The 16,335-nt window shown below is 43.7% G+C and overlaps 1 long non-coding RNA gene across 1 annotated transcript; it reads right to left on the bottom strand.

Moving 5' to 3' along the window:
- Nucleotides 1-404: 404 nt before the first annotated feature.
- LOC144368263 (uncharacterized) lies at nt 405-9,340 on the bottom strand. The gene is made up of 3 exons (XR_013428063.1): nt 8,884-9,340; nt 2,891-2,940; nt 405-658 (listed from the first exon to the last, which is right to left on the bottom strand). It is a non-coding gene; the product is annotated as an uncharacterized LOC144368263 (long non-coding RNA).
- Nucleotides 9,341-16,335: the final 6,995 nt, after the last annotated feature.

The following is a 16,335-nucleotide window of genomic DNA, read 5'->3' as shown; positions in this document are numbered from 1 at the left end:
AAACATCTCTCCAGTCCAAAACACCCTCTCTCTGTAAACTCCTGTTAGGAGCCTGTTTACTCTTCTGGTTTGGGCTAGTGAGTAAATTAATTTCACTCTATTGTCAGAACAGTTGGTTGCTCATTTATGACAATAAGAATTTTACAAGGCTTTGTAAAAACCACTCAGGCATATTTAGGGCCTAAAGGCATCAAAATTGGCTCTCGGTTTGATTTCTGGATTTCTGTGCATATTAAATCTTTATATTGTCACTTACATCCTCTTAATGGTCTCCACTCAGTAGAGGATTCTTGAATCTTTGGCAGAAGTTGTAAAAATAAGGAGCCATTTGTAAGTCAGTCTAGATTTGTTGTAAATGTGAATCTTATTTTAGTGGCTTAACACCAGAAGCAGAGTTTCTGAGATTTCAGAAGGAGTCTGTGCTCGCCAGCCTTTATTTAGAAGAGGGAGGGATAGCTAGCATGGGGTGTAGTGAGCCAGCACTCACAAGGAGCTCAGCTTGGAGCTTCTCTCCCCTTGAGGCCTAGGAAGAACAGGCCTGCACTGGCTCCTTAGCTCTGGCTCAGGTCAAAAGCTCAGACTCTGGGTCAGGAGGAACCTTGTGGCTGCTCAGCCCTGAGAAAGCCGCTTCTCCTCTGTGAGCCTCAGTTTTCTTCTCCTGTAAAATGAGATAATAAAAGTTAATGAGGACAAAATGAGATAATGTAGGTAAAGCACCGAGTTACCACGTCTGGCAAATTTTAAGCACTCAATCATCCTTGGCAATTATCCTCATGTCCTTTCAGAATTCTTGTCCTGACTCGCCAGGTGTTATATCTCAATTTTTGTTTGAAACAATATTTACCTGAAATATTACTCAACAATAATAAAAAAAAAAAAAGGAGCAAACTCTCAATATAAGAAACCCCTAGACGGATCTCAAGGGCCTAACGCTTTAGTGAAAAAGTCAAGCTCAAAGGGCCACATCATGTTTGAATTCATTTGGGTAACATTCTTTATAAAAATTATTTATTAGTTCGCGTCAGTTATACGTGACAGGAGAAAGCTCTTCGATTCATCGTACACAAATGGAGCAGAATTTTTCACTTCTCTGGCTGTGCGTGAAGTAGAGTCATACCATTCATGCAATCACACATGTATATATAACATTCTGGAAATGACAAAATTATAGATGGAGAATAGACTAGTTGCCAGGGTAACACTAGGAATGGAGGGGTAGCAGGAGAGAACCTCGTTGTTGATGAAATAACCGCACCTTGATTGCTGTGGTGGTCACATGACTGCACACGATCATATGCACACATTGTACCATCAATTTCCCTGATTGATATTGTATTATCTTTATGTAAGATACAACCACTGGGAAAGGGTACAGGAAGACTCTCTGTGTTCTCTTTGCAACTTCCTGTGAATCAATACTTCAAAATGAACAATGAAAAGATTTAGTGTTTACTTGTGCAATCAAAACACTGCTCACAGCCGAGCCACTTGGTCTACCATGTCAACATTTCCTTTCTTGTATAACATTTTCCCCTCTAGATGTAAAAATCGCTTTGTTTTATCCACTTCGGTCTGCCATTTACCTGGTACTGATTCTTCCCAATGGCAGAGCTGTAAAGTTCCCATCTGGGCATTTAACTCCATTAGGAAATCCACTGGTTTTATTTATTTTTTAAAAAGTATTTATTTATGTATGTATCTTTAGTTTTAGGTGGCCACATTATTTTGTTTTTATGTGGTGCTGAGGATCGAGCCCAGTGCCTGGTGCATGCTAGGAGAGCGCTCTACCACTGAGCCACAACCCCAGCCCCCATTGGTTCCATTTTTTAATAGTGACCTCTCTCCTGGAACTCTACCCTCCAGTTCTAATCTGCTCTCTGGGCTGATTCTCTACCCATTTACATCACAAAGTATCTGGTAGTTTATACGCCAAAGTCTTAAGTTATGTTTCTTGCAGGGTGCTCCCATTTCAGTATATGTCATTTTTCTTTTTTGCATATCTACTCTTCTGATTTTGCTGCAAGTGACTTGTACTGATTGTGTTATAGCCTCATTGTGTCCCTCATCGTGCAAAGAGAGAGGAAGGCAGATCGTCCAGGAAAAACAAAATAAAAGGTCTTTCTGTCAGATGCTTGAACACGCACATGGAATTCTGGAGAATGTTCAGTCAGGCCTGTGTTCTTCTCCGTCTGACAAAGGCTCTGCAGGGTGCTACTTGGAAGCCATTTGCATCTTAATCTGAACTGACTCTCTCTCTCTCTCTCTCTCTCTCTCTCTCTCTCTCTCTCTCCCTCTCTCTCTCTCTCCTGGGGATTGAACTAGTGCACTTGACCCTGAGCCACATCCCCAGCCCTTTTTGTATTTTATTTAGAGACAGGGTCCCACCGAATTGCTTCCAATGAGCTTCTAAGTCTTTGCTAAATTGCTGAGGCTGGTTTTGCACTTGCAATCCTCCTGCCTCAGTCTCCAGAGCCACTGGGATTACAGGTGTGCACCACTGAGCTGGCTCCTGGACCCTCTTGTTGTGCAGGAGGAGGGCAGGGCTCTGGTCTTGGACTCTCTGTGGATACCTCGATGTCCTACTCACCCACGGCAGCACCTTCTCTTGCCACTTCTGCCTCATTTCCCTCCTCTAAACCCCTTAGACAGTTTCCATCCCTGTGTCTCCCACCCGTCTCCAGCCCTGGCCCCAGATATTGATCTATGTCAATATGTGAACCCTGCAGCTGGCTTCAGGGTGGGATTGGCTGGAAGAGGGAGGCACAGAGGCTGACGAAGCAGAGGTCTGGCCCCAGAATGGAGGATTTAAACCATGAACAGACCTATCTCATTATGAGATTTAACCTCATCCTGATTCTCCCTCAGTTCATTAGACCAATGAGTCTCTTACCTCCTTCCCAAACTTGGATTCTTTTACAAAAAGTGACCTTTTCTTAGGTACTAGGGAAAAAAGAGGGAAAAGAAAAATGGTTAAAAGGGAGTAAAGAGGAAATGGAAGGGAGGCGGCCACTCCCGTCCCCAGAAGGGGTGAGCTCCACAGAGCACTGGTTTGTCTCAAAATGAAGTTGGCTGTGTTCCCACTCTGGGACCCGGAGGGAGGTGGCACCCCCTGTCCCCCACAGCTCCACATGCAGATGCCTTTGTGGGTGGATGTGGAATCTCAGAAGCATGTGTCTACACAATAAATCCTGAAGAGAAGAGCTTTAAATTCAGCGTATTAGGTGGAAAATCAGCTTCATTGCCTCAGGAATTCTGAGACGAAACACACCAAATGAACCATAGAGCAACCTCCGTGATCTTTCTGTTGCAGATTTTCTGTGAGCGGATTTGCTGCCTTCCAGCAAAACGAAAACATGTTGAAGAGCCCCCCCATTTCCCCTGGCTGGATTTATGTTCAAGACAAAGCTATTTGCAATATTTCAGGTAAATCATTCTCTATCTAATCTTCCAAGGTTCTTAAGTATATTAAAACACTTTCCCAGAATGTTATAAGAAAAATGAGCTTCTAAAGTACAGCTCACCATATAATGGGATTTTTTTTTTCTTCTATGTCCATCCCATAGTTCCTTTTAACCAAATGTCATGGTTTAAGTGCAGAAGTCTCTGGGAATCCCTTGGCAAATTAAAGTGTTTTGAATTTGCTCATTTGATTTCAGAAATAGTCTGAGCAACCTATGTAGAAGACATAGCGAACCTTCCCTTAATATGTGTTGTATTTCCTTAAGTACATAAAAGGCCTTGGAAAATTCTTAATTTAATCAAGATTATTCACCTTGGCAAGACACCCCATGCAGATTAGCCAGCAGCAAGAGCAGAAAGCAAATCTCTGTGTTTGCCGAAGATGAGAAGAACTGTGATTTTACTGTGGAGGCAGAATGAGGGCTGGGGACAACCCCATGATGTCATTATTAGAAGTAGAAAGAGAAGCCAGGCTTGGTGGTGCATGCCTATAATCCCAGGGGTCCGGAGACTGAGGCAGGAGGATTGTAAATTCAAAGCCAGGCTCAGCAATTTAGCAAAGCCCTAAGCAACTCAGCAAGACCCTGCCTCTGAATGAAATATTAAAAAAAAAAAGGGGGGGTTGAGGATGTGACTCAGTGATTAAGCACCCCTGTTCAAACCTGGGTTCCAAAAAAAAAAAAAGAGAGAGGAAAAAAAAAAAAGTAGAAAGAGAGGGCAAATTTTTTTGACCATAAATTGAAAGTTTGTAAAGAGTCCCTACATTAGGATCTTCTCTCTCTTTTTTCACTTATCCACTTGCAGAGACAAATCGTTAATGAAAATTTGTTCTGCTGAAACATTCAGAGGTTTTATTTAAAAGCCCAGGAAGTCAGAGCCTAATGGACAAATGTATGAATCATCGGGAAAAAAATAAATAAACTATTTATTATTTCTTCAATTTTATTTTTGGGCTAAAAGTTGTTTCTTCAATGATTTAAACAATGTTGCTAAATTTAGAGACATCAGGCCCCCTTACGTTAGCCCTATCTTTAAAAATAATACAAAATTCGTTTCCTCTCTTTTCCTCCTCAGCCTTCTTTCTCTCCCAGGAAAGTGTTAATCTCTGCTCCTTTTTCTGAATTTAACAAAATGGTGATCTCCAGGGTTTTTTTTTTTTGGGGGGGGGGTGTCGGGGGAAGGGGTACCAGGGATTAAACTCGGGGGCACTCAGCCACTGAGCCACATCACCTGCCTATTTTGTATTTTATTTAGAGACACCTGCACTAGTACGGTTTTGCTTTACTGTAAACATACTGCCTTTTGTAATTTTTGAAACATTTTTCTGATTACAAGGAGGATGTGTGTTTTGGATAATTTGTAAACTAGAGAAAAGGAAAAGAGAAAAGTCCAATTTCATTGTTACCCTCCGCTGTGCCCAGTAAAATGGCCTATAGTGTGGGTACCACTTACACTTCCAGAGAGGGGCCCTGCAGGCTCCTGCAGGGTGGGAGAGGGAGAAGGAATGGACCCACAGTTGCAAAAATACTATCTTGGGGTCTAGATGCTTCTTACGGTTTCTCAAGCAATCCACCCTTTTCTAGCCTCGGCCATAGCATCCCACTTTCCTGAGATTTTTCTGGGCTCCTGAGGAGCAAATTATTTTGCCAGTTAATTTCCCATCATTACCTGTCCCCTGAGCAGGTGTGTCAGACCTGTGAATGCTCATCTCTTTGCCTTCAAACCTTCAAAATTTTGTTGACAGCGAACGTGCCGATGTCTCCTCTCGTGTTCTTTAACCCCTATCTCATTTTGCCATTTTGATTCTGTCCATAGAATTTTGTAGGGTTTTTCCAAATGGGTAGAGTTAGGTGCTCTCCACTTGACCTCTCTAGGAGTGCTCATATACTGCCTGAAATATTTAACAGTGTTTTTTAACTACTGCATAATAATTCACATGTAAATGTGCCATGACTCGCTTAACCTCATCTTTTGTATGTTTTTACCTATATTATTTCCTTAAGTTAAAATACTAGATACGGGGATTTTGGACCTAAGCATATGTGCAATCTAAGGACCCGGCAGGTACTTGCACACGTTGGACTGTCCACCTGTGTGCCCGCAGAGGGTGATAAGTGCCCACTTTGCCCTCCTCAGGAGCCCCCACGTCTCTTGTTACACCACTTCCTCTTGGACCGTCTCTCCTTGAACCGTGGACTTGATTCTGTGGGACTTCTCTTTGGCTGTTGTTCCTACACGCAGATCTCCTGGGCCTGGGGGAGTCAGCTGCTTGCTCTGAGCTCACCTAAGTAGGATCAGAATGTACTCCGGGAAACATTATCCAGGGCTCCTTTCCAACAGTGCTTTGCATTTTGCATTTACCCTGAATTTCCTTTTGGCTTTTCCGTGTAGAACCTTCCTTGGGATGCTGGCTCCTTGCTCTTTAGCCCTGTTACCTCTGCAGCTTATACTGTGATATTGTCTGTTTATCCACATGGTGATGGAACGAAGATTGATGCCTGAATCTTTATGATTTGTTTTTTGGTACAGGGGATGAAACCCAGGGGCACTTTACCATTGAGCTACATCCCCAGCTCTTTTTATATTTCATTTTGAGACAGAATTTTGCTAAATTGGTGAGGCTGGCCTCTAACTTCTGATCCTCCTGCCTCAGCCTTCAGATTCACTGGGATTACAGGCATGTGCCACCCTGCCTGATTGATTCTTAATCTTGTTATTCTGTAGACAATGGCATGACTAAGTCGGCCTGTGGAATTTATTGATCTGCTCTCAGAAAGAACAGAGCTTGGGCTGGGGATGTGGCTCAAGCGGTAGCACGCTCGCCTGGCATGCGTGCGGCCCGGGTTCGATCCTCAGCACCACATACCAACGAAGATGTTGTGTCCGCCGAGAACTAAAAAATAAATATTAAAAATTAAAAAAAAAAAAAAAGAAAGAAAGAACAGAGCTTAAGGAGTTCAAAAACTAGACAAGTGCTGTGTGATTTTTTGCAGGGTAAAAATGCTCCTGTTTTCCGAGCTGCTAAATTTTTCACTGTCTTAATTTATTGGCTTGGGTGTATGAGAGGTGAGGGAAGAAGTCCTTGGACAGTGCACAGTGCACTGTCCAGCATGAAGATCCCTGAGCACATTCTTGCACATTCCTGAACGCTGATTCAAAATCCGGGCTGGGGAGTCCTCCACAGAGGCCTGAGCCCCCTTTGTTCCTAATCCCATTTATTCTTTCAGTAAAGAAAGCATCGCTGATACAGTATCCCCTAATGCCGGAAGTCACAAAACACAGCACTAATTTTAGTTTTTAATGATAACATTACAAAAGCCAAAAGATGGGATTGGCAGCCTCCATGAAATCCACTCTGTGCCTGTCTCTCGCTGCATCTTTTCATGTTCCTGTCATTTTATAGATTCTTCCCCTGCCTATTTCTGGATGTGTGTCAGCTCGCCCATTTCTATTGTTCACTGTCTGTATTTCTTTCATTCTCTTTCTCGATTCAGTGTCTCACTACTTTTTCTACCCTCCTTTCCCTCTCCAGTAACAGGACTATAATAGAGTAGAATGCTTCTGTTTACATTTCTGCTTTATATAGTGAATAGTTGTTCATTCCCAGTTCCATGCCTTCAGTAGTTGTCTGTTACCAGTTTTAAAGAGAATTGAAGGTGTTTTTTTTTTTAATTGACTTATTTATCCTTTGATAGTGGGGATTGAACCCAGTACTTTACCACTGGAGCCATGTCCCCGTCTTTTTTTAGACAGGTGCTAGCTCAGTTGTTTAGAGTCTCACTAACTTGCTGAGGCTGGCCTTGAACTTGTGATCCTGCTGCCTCAGCCTCCTGAGTAGCTGTGATTACAGGCATGTGTCACCATGCCTGGCTATCTGAAAATTTTTAACATACCTTTCTCTTTAAAGGATGAATTACTTTGAATTTATTTGTCTCCCGACTGAATTTTTGTCCCCCTGCAGGTCACTATCACCTGGAGGCAAGATTTCTTGATGCAACTAAGTGCTGGAGTCCTGGAAGTCCAAGGACAAAGCCCACATCTGCTGAGGGCCTTCTTGCTGCATCATCCCATGGCAGAAGGAGGAAGGGCAAGAGAGTGCAATCTGAATGTTCTTAGAATATGCACGGATCTGGGTTGGATGGGCTTTCCTGAGTCACCTAGCTTTGCTGTGGTGCCTTGATGAAGGTGGGGGTGGAGCACATTGACGGAGGCCTTGGGCAGAGTTCCTGAGTACTCTGCTCATTTTTCCCACTTATTTCAATATGTCCATATACCCTTCTTCTTGGTCATTTAAAAAGTTCTAATATTAGCATAAAAATAAGGCAGGTTTCAAATATAGATAATAAAAATAACAGCTGACATGTATGAGTACCAGGCGCTCTGCCAGGAACCGGACAGTCATCACCTGCTTTGAGATTTACTCCAATGTCACCTTCTCAAGTAAGCCCTTCCCTGGTCACTCTATCTAAAATGCCAACCTCCTTGCCCCTTCCCATTTCTTTTGCTTTATTTTTTCTCCTTAGTGCACATCCCTCTCTAACACACTCTATTTTTCATGATTTAGCTTCTTGGTTTCTTTCTCTCTAGAACACGTACTCCCTGAGGTCAAAGATTTTCGTGTGTGTTGATCATGGCTGAATCCGTGGCTGCTAGCACAGGGTCTGGCATTCATTCATTGTTGAATGAAGAAGTGAAGTCTTTAATATTCGCCACAGCCCTGCCCGATATGATCTCCATCTTAAAGCTGAGGAAAGTGAGGCACAGAGCAGGTGGGTAATCTGCTAAACTCACCCCGTGTGTAAGTGAAAAAGCTGGTATCTACTTCTCTAGCCCCTGCTCTTAGCAATCAGCAATGCCCAGCTACCCACTACTCATTCTTTCTTTCTTTTTTTTCTATTTTTTTAAAGAACCATGAAATTCAAACCAAACAAAACCAAAATGTTTAAGAAAAAAAAAAAGAGAGAGAGAAATGGTTGAAGCTCCCTTTTGAGCCTTTCTCATTTCTGATCCCTGCCAGCTGTCCTCAGCAATCACCATCCCGAACCTGGTGGTCCCCTCCCCACCTTCCGCTGTCTGTTTTACCGTTTGGAACTGTCTCCTGGCATCTTCTGAGCCTTGGTGAAAAGAGGCCCCGGAGGTAGACAGGAGCTACATAATGAAAACTCCCAAATCCACCTTGCAAGGGGAGTATTGACTGCTTTTGTTCCTTTCACGCTCTTATTTTTTCCCCCCTTTTCTACTTACACTCATTTTTCTAGCTGAAAATAGAAAGCCTTATCAGATTGGAATAACAGTCCTTCTTGCTGTAGGTTTTTTCCCCAAAGACTGGATGCATTTGGGCCTCATCAGAAAGCCATCTGCTCTGTGCGCAGGCCTATTCAGAGCCAGAAAAAGAAAACGAAGGAGGGGGAAGCCCTGGCTTACGCATTTTGAAGAGCTGAGGCTTGCCAACGCCACCACGTCCTCCACAGAAGCTGACCATGGGCAGTGCACTGACTGGGAACGGAAGACGTGAGGACTTCTGCAGAGTGTGCTGTGACCTTGCACAACTCTATTGCCAGGGAAGGAAAGACGCTGACTGAAGAGGAGCGAAAGCTCCGAGTAGGTCCTCCAGGAATAAGGCGAATGGTTCATGGCTCGCTGCCCTTCCATGGAGGCCACCCCTTCACTGTATTTCTTGTTCCTGTGTCACACTCCATCAGTCTTAGTCCAGGTCTCTCATGGAAAGATGCCATAAGGTTCTCAGAGGGCACCTCATTTAATGCCAGGGGTACCTTTGCTGCTGGAGGTACCAGGACCCAGGCTGTGGTGGACTAGCATCCGCCAATGTGCTCCACCCCGACCTTCATCAAGGCACCACAGCAAAGCTAGGTGACTCAGGAAAGCCCATCCAACCCAGATCCGTGCATATTCTAAGAACATTCAGATTGCACTCTCTTGCCCTTCCTCCTTCTGCCATGGGATGATGCAACAAGAAGGCCCCCAGCAGATGTGGGTTTTTTCCTTGGACTTCCCAGCACTAAGGGAAATAAATCTGTTCTTTATAAATTAAAATATATATGTATATAAAATACTTAAAAAATCCATTTAAATTTTAATGCTTGCATTTTTGTAAGTACAAAAGCCATAGAGCCTGGTAATAAAATACATATAATAATACATATATATACCTAAGAAAGTTAAAGGCCTTCTTTTTCCTATCACAGATTATTGTTAAAAGTTTGTTATATATGCTTAAAGAATTTTTCACTATTTGTAAACTTCTGATACCTATAGAACTGTATACCTGATAGCATCTGATAGTTTTCGTATCCCACCTCACCTCTAGTTATTTATTGACCATCTGTCTTTCCTACCAGACTAATGTCCACAGGACCTAGACCTGGATCTGAGCCCAGATGGGGAGCTCTGCCATGGAAGCACATCTCATTCTCCATAATTACCCGAAATCACGTCCATGTCCCCAACCAGAAGCCCAACTTGTACCCTCCCTCCCCCGTGGAGATTTTCCATTCCACAGAGAGGGGAAAATGGAGCACTCAGTTTTGACATTTTTGAGAGGAAAGATTATCATTATTTCCAAAGATAAAACAGCGTTCAGGGCCTGGCTTGTGAGGTTGCTTGCTGAGTAAATTATTCAAACATGGAGGTTGGTTCTGGTCGGCTGCTGTGCTACCAGAACTGTGGGCCTGGCTTAACTCTTGGCTGGCTCTGCACCCCGGTGCTCAGGGCTGCGCACCATTAGGCTCCAGGCGTTTGGCTAGCTCAGGCCTCTGTGGTGTGGCCTGGAGGTGAGGCTCTTGATGCAGGCCCTGCTGGGAGTCTCTCCACGGCCAATTGCTACAGAGTGACATTTCGGTCCACACGCTCAAGGCTGGGCAAGGAGCCGTGGAATTGCCATCAGCTCAGAGATTCTCAGGCATGCAACCACTGGGACAGGACTGACCTCCCACATGACTCCCTTTTATGGTGTAATCCTTTTTTAAAATGTATTTCCACTCTTCCGTAGACTTGGCTCATTCATTTTCAGAGGGCGAAGTTTTCTCCAGGGATGAAGTATGCGGATTCTTCAATGTATTTTAGCTTACAAGACGTTTGTCTTCTCTCCTTCTGTTTTGATTTTGCTTTGAGCCAGTTGCAGATAGTAATTCTGATACAGAATAGCTAAAGGCAGTCCTTTCAACATTCAGTGCTTTAATCATAGAAAAAGAAATATTCTTTCTCTTTTTGTACTCTTTTCCTTCTCTCTTGCTGCCTCCCTCCATCCTTCCTCCCTTCCTAATTTATCTTATTTCTCCTTTCTTTCCCCTCCCCCTCATCCTTCCTATATGCAGTGTTTTATTTTTAAATATGGTTTTGTACTGTGTTCATAAAAGATGTTAATTCTACCCCCCCCCAAAAAAAAATTAGTATACAAAACTGACTTACCAGATATTAAAATATCTGAAGGTCTGGGTCTGTAGCTCAGTGGTAGAGCATGTGCCCAGCATGCACAAGGTCCTGGGTTCAATCCCCAACACCACACAAAAAATAAAAAATAAAAAAATAAAATACATGAAATATCTTTGAAAGTTCCAGGCACCAAAGTCATAAGGTGACTAAATTATGAACGAGACTGTAAAACTCCTACAGAGTTCCAAGAATATATGGGAATAAAATACATTATTAAAGAAACATTTCAAATCAATAGAAGAGAAAAGGGTTCTTCAAGAAATGGTGTTGAAAAATACTGTCTAGTCATTTGGAAAAAGTAAGCCTGAATCTAAACCTCATTTTTTAATATAAAAATAAAATCCAGAAATATGACCAAAAACTTTACATAAAAATGAAACCATAAAGGTGGTAGAAAAATAAGTAAAATTTTTCATAATTTGGGGATGGAAAGACCTTTATAACATAAAGAAATTCAAGTAGAGGGGCTGGGGTGTAGTCTACTGGAGCATGCTTGATCAACATGGCTGAGGCCAAGGGTTCAATACCCAGCACTGGAAAAAAAAAAAAAAATCAAGTAGAAAACAATGATAGATTCCGATATATAAAAATGAGAGTTTCTCTCTCGCCTGAAAGAAATGTACCTTGTAAACTTTTGAATGAGAGCGGATAAGTTACAGATATAGGTATGTGTATCCTATATAAGATGAATAGCCTAAATATTTAAAAAAGTTTTTACAAATTAAAAAACTGTGGTTACCCTTAGAAAATGGGATTTGGCACAATTTTATTTCTACTTTTATATTCTTTCAATTTTTTTTTTACATTAAGTAGTTTTAATATGTTAAATCCATTGTCTATTAAAAATCTTTTTAAATGTAGATGGGCATCTTTTTTTTTAGTACTTAGATAGTAATCATTATACACAGCCTTCAGTAAAATAACACTGAAAAAATAATATGCATGAGAAATAATGGATGAAAAATTAGAAGACAAAGATTTTTAATATAAAGTGGCAGATTCCAAATGGAGTCCATTTGTTCTTTCAAAACCTGAGCTGAATCTAAATCTTCAAATTAAATTTGGCTTTTTTTTTTTTTTTTTTTAAGGATAAGAGTCCATTTAACAAAAGTTCTTTCACCCGTCAAATAATGATTTTTGTGCCAAGGTCTTTTCTTCCTATTACAGGATTTTCTTTCTCTTTTTTTTTTTCTGCCTTCTCTCTCTCCTTTTTTTTTCCCCTGACATCTAAGTTGTACCATTAAATAAAATGTATGATTTAAATTTCAATTTTACTGAAGCTGCAGGTAGAATTAAAGGGATCATACAGATGAGCGATTTTATTGAATGTCACTTCACATAAATTTACATAAAGCTTCAAAAAAAAAAAAAACCTCTACACAGCCTCTAAAAATTCTTCTGAAGGAGAAGGGAGAAAAAAAATGCATACTTATGGAGTATATATGGTTTGTCAAGCACTGAACTGGAGTGCTTTGTTTATAGCATCTCATTTAACCCTTACGGCAAACTTCGGGGAAGTCAGCCTTTTATCTTGCTTGCTTTAAAGGGAAGAGGGCAGACCCTGAAAGAAGAGCTGATCTGCAGGAAATCCCACCCACCCAATTCCAGCACCCAGGCATGAACTTCCTCCACCCCCACAATCTCTCCCACATCCCTACCTTCCACTGTTAGATGAGAACTTACATGGTGAAGATACCCAGTGTGGCCCTGGTAGTCCTTTGGTGGTGTCTCAAATTGCCAGACCACACAGATGCTTCCTCTCAGCTGCTAGGAGATACCTATATTGTCCTGGTCCCTTCTCAGCTGCACTGTTATGGCTATTGAGTCCAGTGTGTCATTTTTGGTCCTGGCCAAGGCAGCTGGAGTCCTGGCTTCCCTCTTGCAAATCCTTAACTTCTAGAAGCTGCTGGCTTTAGTGACCTGGTGTTTCATATTTTGGTTCTTTTCTTTTCCCATGCTCCTAGCTGATGCTTAGAGGGAGAGTCCGGTAGATGGGTTCAAATCCCAATCCCCTCTGCCCAAGTGACTTAACCTTTCTAAGTCCTTCTCCTTATCTGACATTCCTCATCTGCACCTGGCAGTGTTGCAGATTTAATGATCAAAGGTATGGAAGTGCTTAGCGCAGCACCTGGTAACGCCGAATTGCTTCCTAAATGGGCACATGGCTGCTCCCACCTGCTCCTGTGATTACCGCCCCTCAGCCTAGTCTGCCCTAGAACCCAAAATAACACCAGGCTCATGGAATCAATGTCGAATGAAATCTTTCCCTGCTGAAAATTGATCTGGACTACCAAGGGGAAATCAGACGTCTCCTCACACTGGAGATAAGGAAGAGCATGGCTGGAATACAGGAGATCCCTTGGGCTGCCTCTCAGTATTAAATTTTCCCTGCTGACAATTCTGCCATAGACCTGTTCCAACAGGGTAACTGAGGGGCAGGCAGGTGAAGGAGCTTGGTCCTGGGGAGCTGTCAGCTGCTGCTGATAGGCTGCTTTTCCCTTGCACTCCAGACCCCTAGCATGTCTCCTTCCCCCGGCAAAATGGAGCTGAAGGTGCCAGGGCAGGTGACAGTCCTCACAACCCACATGGCAGCGAGTCCCCAAGCAGCACGTGCTGCTCAGGAGGATGGCTTGTCCTGTACCAGGGCCCAGGGTCACTCTAATTCTACACGTGCTGCTCTGCTGGCAAGCCCTGGACTGGCCTTGGGGCTCCCACGCTACTGACCCAGCTGTGAGCACATCGGGCTGGGATCCAGCCGCAGCACGTCCGCCCGTCCGTGGCTTCTCAAGGTCACAAGGAGGACTCCATCTTGGGGCTCAGGATCACAAGAGCTCTATACAGTCTCAGCAGAATTTCCTTCTGGCTAATTTGTCTTTTTTAGTATCTAAAGAGGGAAAGCAGGCTCATTGTTCCACCCTTAATAAAATAAAATGCAATCTGGAGAAACAGAGAAGGCTGGTGATGTCACTTGACTGTACACACCGGCTTTTCCCTAGACTGCTTGATGGTCGCACATGAGCATACAAAAATAATGTGACTTTTATGGCCCTGGAAGTTCCTCATTACAATACTGCACCTCTCCTTGAGGGTTCTCGGTAGTGGATGGTTCAGAGTCAGAATGCTCTAGGAAAACCACAGGGATCAGACTAATGAAATGCAGAAAGACAGCCAAGAGGGAGGGAGGAGGGGGACAACCATCTTTGAGCATCTACCGCGTCCCAGACCCTGCATTAGGCATGTTACAAACTTTTTCTCATTTACTGTCATTACAGCCCTCGGGGTTAGGTATGAATGATGGTCGCTTTACAAATGGGGATTATGGTTCAGCGAAGGTAATAAACTGGTTCAAGTGCACACAGCTCATGAGAAGCAAGGCCAGGCTTGAATTCAGCTGTGTCCAGCTACAAAGTCTTATACTTCCCAAACCGTCAGGTGGCCTAGGTTGATGGCAGCTTGGCACTTGACCTTGGTTTCTAGAGGGACAAATGCTTGGCTCTTTTCACCTGGGTCTGGCCCCTGGTTCTGCCTGGCCTCACCACAATCACTGATATGTTCACTAATAAGTCAGTGAAATGTCTCACTGCTTTGCTGATGGCAAGGGAGCAAACAGCTGAAGGAGATGCCCCAAAGCTCCAGAGCAGACCACAGGGCTCAACAGCTTCTCCCAGACTTGTGAAAGACAAGAAGGATTTAGGGGTTTCTAAAATCCCCAAATCCCTTCTTTACTTTTAATTATTATGATTTTTTTCTTCAATGCAGAGGCTCCAACTCAGGGCCTCTCACATGTTAGGCATGTACTTCTAAGTTACATTATTTAAAAAAAAAAAAAAAAACTATCTCACTAAGTTGCTGAGGCTGGCCTTGAACTTGCAATCCTCCTGCCTCATCCTCCGGAGTCACTGGGATTACAGGTCTGCACCTCCACACTGGGCCCCAAATCCCCAAATTCTTAATTGTCTTTGCTCCTTGATGCGGCTGCTCTGGTCCAGCCACCCTCTCCTCTGAACGGCCTCAATGGTGCCAATAGCTCTTACACCTGAGGAATAAACTTGTGACTAGGGAACTCTCTGGAGGGCTGGGCTAGGCAATCTGAGGGAAGTTAGGGAACAGGAGGGTTGGAACAACTTCCCTGTAAAGCCTCCAGGTTCCATTGGCTGGGGGTGGGGGGACACAGTTGCCAACAGTGAAATTAGTCCTTTAAAAGGCAGCGTCCTGATGCGGATCCTGGACCTGGTTCCCTAACCACCAAGGCGGTCTTCCCTGGAGACTTTCCTGCATCCTTCCAAATTCCCTGCTGGGTCGCAAGGACCACTGCTGCCCCTGCTGTAGTGTAGCTCTAGCTGCACACACATATCTTAATACCAAGGTTCAAGGGGGTGTCTGTGGGCCGGTGCAGGCCTGTGACTTGGTCCCAGGGAGGATCGGCTGAGTCAGGTTGGGAACTCCAGGGTGAGACAGAGGCCAAAACTCTGTGCTGGCCCTCAAGATGCTTATTCCAATAGGGGCATGTGGTGACTTCACCACATGTCCACAAATTTTTGGTACCTATAGGAGAGGAGCTGCAAATAATCAAAGCCCAAAATGTGGGAATGACTTTGGAAATGGGCCTGTTGAGTGACGGGACAAAAACAGATTTAAAAAAAAAAAAAAAAAAAAAAGAAGAAGAAGAATATGGCATGTTCTGAAAACTGAAATTACCCAAGAATCGCTAGAGCAGAAGGTCCATTTTGGTGGAAGTAGCAGAAACTTTCTTCATTCGAACAGGATTTATCGCCAACTTGGTTCCTGATACTATGCTCCTAGCTGAGTCTGCAGCGATGAGCAGACACACAGCCTGGCGAGCTGGAAGGGAGCCCACTGGCAGCTGGGTGCATCAGCTCTCCCGGGCTGCCATCTGCAGTGCTTCACAGGGTCTTCTCCTGCTCTCACTCTGTACCTCCTCCTTCACTCCCGGGGCTCCCGAATCTGTGTTCCCAGAGCCTCAGATCCACTGGTGGCAGGATAAACTGAGTGCCACAAAGAGAAGGCTCAGAGACCACTGCTCGGTGAACTGCCAGGCGCTGGCGATGCTCACGGGGGTAGGCAGGCCAAGCGCCAAAGAGGAGCGGTTTGGTTAATAGGAGTTTAGAAGAGAAAGGGGCAAGCCAAGATGGCTGGCAGGAGAACAGACTCTTAGGTTTCCGCCAGGCTGAGGAGTGCCTGCCCGTAATCTCAGTAACTTGGGAGGTGGAGGCAGGAGGATCACAGGTTCAAGACCGACTTGGGGCAATTTAGCAAGACCCTGCCTCAAAATTAAAAAGAAAAAGGGCTGGGGATACAGTTCAGTGGTAGAGCACCCCTGGGTTCAATCCCCAGTATTTAAAAAAAAAAAAAAAAAAAAGACTTAATACTTAGGTTTCTTCTATCTGGTGGGCAATGTCATTA

This window comes from Ictidomys tridecemlineatus, chromosome 11, assembly GCF_052094955.1.
Source record: "Ictidomys tridecemlineatus isolate mIctTri1 chromosome 11, mIctTri1.hap1, whole genome shotgun sequence".
In the NCBI taxonomy this organism is placed as follows: Eukaryota; Metazoa; Chordata; class Mammalia; order Rodentia; family Sciuridae; genus Ictidomys; species Ictidomys tridecemlineatus.
Note: the sequence above shows the minus strand (reverse complement) of the source record. Positions and strands in the feature narration are given on the sequence as shown.